Source organism: Acomys russatus, chromosome 8 (assembly GCF_903995435.1).
Source record: "Acomys russatus chromosome 8, mAcoRus1.1, whole genome shotgun sequence".
Lineage (NCBI taxonomy): Eukaryota > Metazoa > Chordata > Mammalia > Rodentia > Muridae > Acomys > Acomys russatus.
The window spans coordinates 70,525,790-70,530,121 of NC_067144.1; positions in this window are offsets into that span (position 1 = coordinate 70,525,790).

Sequence of the window (4,332 nt, forward strand, 5' to 3'; positions counted from 1 at the left end):
TAATTAGTGATTGATGGGGGAGGGCCCAGCCCATTGTGGGTGGTGCATCCCTGCGTGGGTGGTCCCAGGGTCTATAAGAAAGCAGGCTGAGTAAACCAGGGGAAGCAAGCCAGCAAGCAGCACCTTTCCACGGCCTCTGAGTCAGCTCCTGCCTCCAGCTTCCTGCCTGCTTGAGTTCCTGCCCTGGCTTCCTTCTATGAAGAACAGTGATGTGGAAAAGTAAGCCAGACAAACCCTTTCCATCCCAGTTTGCTCTGGTTACTGCGTTTCAAAGCAGGAATATAAATCCTGACTAAGACAAGTTGGCACTAGGACTGTGGGGCTCTGCTGCGCCAGACCTGACCATGTTTTGGGGGAGGATTGTGGAAGGACTTGGAAGAGCCACTGAGTGTTGAGAGCTCAGTGGAGTGATCAGTAGGAACTGGGAAGATAAGAATGTTGAAAGCAGGCTGGAGAGATGGCTCAGCGGGTAAGAGCACTGTCTGCTCTTCCAGAGGTCCTGAGTTCAATTCCCAGCAACCACATGGTGGCTCACACCCATCTATGTACTGGGATCTGATGCCCTTTTCTGGCTTTCAGGTGTACGTGCAGATGAGCACTCATACATTAAATAAATAAATAAATAAATAAATAAATCTTTGAGTCGGGCGGTGGTGGCACACGCCTTTAATCCCAGTACTTGTGAGGCAGATGCAGGTGGATTGCTGTGAGTTCAAGACCAGCCTGGTCTACAAAGTGAGTCCAGGACAGCCGGGGCTATTGCACAGAGACACTCTGTCTCGAAAAAAGGAAAAAAAAAAAAAAAAAAAAAAGAATGTTGAAGGCAGTCTGGAGGCCTGGCTTGTGAAGTACAGAGGGACACTTGAGAGTCACTTAAAGGCCACCAGGGCCATTTGATATTTTGAGTTGAGAGCCTGTGGTTCTGATCAGCCGAGACTGAAGAGTCAGCTATGATTAACAAGATACCAGAGCTACCAAAGTGAAACCTTTGCTGTACTGGGACAATGGATGCTGGTCAGCTAGGGCTAAGAAATTAGCAGTGATTAAGAAGAGACCAGCATCACTGAGGCGAAGTCTTCTGGGGGGTGTTTCCTCAGGGTCTGTAGTCCACAGAGACCAGAAGTTGAGGTCCAGAGGTGGCCAGGTTGTACCTTGTGTTGGTAGCTGAACTTGGGTAGTGTAAGAGTCGCAAGGTGGGGCTGGGTGTGGTGGCTCATACCTTTAATCCCAGCCCTCTGGAGGCAGAGGCAGGCAGATCTCTGTGAGTTCGAGGCCAGCCTGGTCTACATAGAGAGTCCAGGACAGCCAAGGCTACACAGAGAAACTCTGTCTCGAAAGACCAAAAATAAAATAAAATAAATAAACAGTCCCAAGGTGCAAGTGACCCAAGCACCTTGGAGGAGCCCAGGAGATCGAGCGAATCTGACATTGGACATTGAGTTACTTATACTGTTGGAGTTTGGTTTTGCTTTGTTCAGATTACAACTGCTCTGGCCCTAGTTCTTCCCTCCTGAAGTGAGAAAGTATTTATTTTTTATTTTACAGGAGTCCACTGTTGAGAGGCTTTGGAGTTTAAGAGTCTGGATTTTAAAAGAGACTGGCTATTTTGTTTGTTTATTGTTTGTAAGACAGGGTTTCTTTGTGTAGCCTTGGCTGTCCTGGGCTCACTTTGTAGACCAGGCTGGTCTAGAACTCACAGAGGTCCACTGCCTCTGCCTCCCTGCTGGGATTAAAGGCGTGCACCACCATGCCTGCCTCAGGTGTTTGAGTTTTAAGACTGAGACTTTTCAAAGTTTAAATGCTGATAATGTAATGTTGCTATTAATGTGTGATCTTGGGGGGGAAGAACAAGAAAGGAAAGGTTATGGCTTAACAGTGATTTGTGTTTGTGTGTCAAGTTGACAAAGGGTCATTTGTGCTGCTTAGCTTTATGTCAATTTGACACAGGTTAAAGTCATCTGAGAGGAGGGAACCTCAATTAAAATACCTCTCCATAAGATGGGCAGTAGGCAACCCTGTAGGGCATTTTCTTAACTAGTGATTGGTGGAGGAGGGCCCAGCCCATTGTGAGTGGAGAGAAAGCAGGCTGAGCAAGCCAGTGAGCAGCACCCCTCCACGGCCTCTGCATCAGCTCCTACCTCCAGGTTCCTGCCCTGACTTCCTCCTGTGTTGAACAGTGATGTGGAAAAGTAAGCGAGACAAACCAAACCCGTTTCTCCCCAACTTGCTTTGGTCATGGTGTTTCATCACAGCAGTAGTGACTCTCAGTAAGGCAAAAAGGTGAAGTGTGTTTCTCTGCAGTTTACAGAGGCACCTCAAGGGGTGTCTGAATGTGGTCCCCTTCGGAAAGCTCTGGTGAAGGAGTTGACGGGACCTAAGGAGGTCCTGGTGTGTGTGTGTGTGTGTGTGTGTGTGTGTGTGTGTGTGTGTGTGTGTTGGAGATAGGAAGGTACACCAGACCCAGAGCTGTCTGATTGGCTGCCCCATGTGGCTGACCAGCAAGCCCCCAGCATCCTCCAGGCTCCAAGAACCGTCACTTCAGATTCATTTACTCACATTGGCACCCCAAAGCCTTCCCTGTTCTATAGATGAGGAAGTGGAGGCTTAGAGGCATCAGTTTTTGTGCTTGAGACCCCAAGGCCAGACCTGGTCCCAGCCCCACCAGGGGCCACTGTGCAGGCTCTGGCTGTGTGGTTTCTTTAGATACCAGAATATTGACCAGAGCCAGGCAGCTGGTGACTTGGCTGCTCAACACTCCATTTTCTGATGCCAACTTGTTATTTAACCTCAACCTTCCGAAACTGTGCCCTTCATGGTCCCAGCCTCACACAAAGGTACAAACACCACACAGAATGCATAAAACACAGCCAGCAGCGAATTTCCAAAGCACGTTTCTGGAAAGCCAGGCAGTGTTGTCAAGAAATATCCTTAGGGCAGAGCAGTTAGAACTGCCACAGAAGTCTGTGGCCTGGGGTGTCTGCTGACCCAGGGAAGCCAGGGCTCTGAGGCTTGAATCTGGCAGTGGAGGTCAGTCAGGGAGAACTTCCGGGCTTTGCTAGCAGTGCAGGGAAAAGCAGTGCCTGGCTTGCTCAGTAGCACATGTCTCCCCAATCCCCACGAATGTTTAGACATTTTAAAACATATTCTGACACATTAATATCATCTCAACTTGTCTATCTTATTGAGATATAATTAATGTACAATAAAATTTATGTACGTTTCCCCCCCTCAGTGCTTGGGGTTGAAATGCAGAGGAGGTGTGCAGGGCATGCTGGGTTAAGTGTGCTACCACTGTGTCACATCTCCACCCCTGTATACTCTTTTAAAGTAAAATTTGAGGGTTTATTTTTGTTTTTGTTTTGTTTTTGTTTTTTGAGACAGAGTCTCAGTATGTTGATGGGTCTGGTTTCAAACTCGCAGAGATCTGCGTGCCTCTGCCTTCCCAGTGCTTGGGTTAAAGGTATGGGTTACTATGCCTGACACCAGTTGAGTTTTTAAAATATATATTCTCAGGGTTATACAACCACTTCTTTCTAATTCTAGAACATTTATATATCATCCCCAGAACACTGAATTCTCCCTCCCTCCCTTTCTCTCTCTCTCTCTCCTCTCGTGTGTGTGTGTGTGTGTGTGTGTGTGTGTGTGTGTGTGTGTGTGTGTACATGAGTACTTGACTGCAAGTACCCAAGGAAGCCAGAATGATGAAACATCAGAACACGTGATTGTGAGGTACCCTACTTGGGTGTTGGGAACCGACCTCGGGTCCTCTGGCAGGAGCTCTGGTCCACCCCCCATAGGCTCATATATTTGAATGCTTAGTCACCAGGAAGTGGCACTACTTAGAAAGATTAGGAGGTGTGGCCTTGTTGGGGGTAGACATGGCATGGTTGGAGGAGATGTGTCACTGGGGCTGGGCTCACTCTCTTCCAGGTGCCTGTGGGTCCTGATGAAGACCCTTCAACTCTGTCTCCAGATCCGTGTCTGCCTGCATGCTGCTATGCTTCCTGCCATGGACTAAGTGGACGAAGTCTCTGAACCTGTGAGCGAGCCCGGATCAAATGCTCTCCTTCACAAGTCGCCATGGTCACATCTCTTCATAGCAACAGAATGGATGTTGACTAAGACAAGCACTTAACTGCTGAGCCATCTCGCTGGTCTCCATTAAGGTACTATTTTTTTTTTCTTCAGTCACAGTGGGAAAGAGGATAGGACTCTTGGTGGCACATAGTAGGAATTTGGCAAGTTTGTTTTTCTTGGTGATAAAGCTCTTATCCTTAAGACTTTCTTCTCCAGGTTGGAGAGTGGGGGTGAGTACCGGGGGAAGATGGGGTG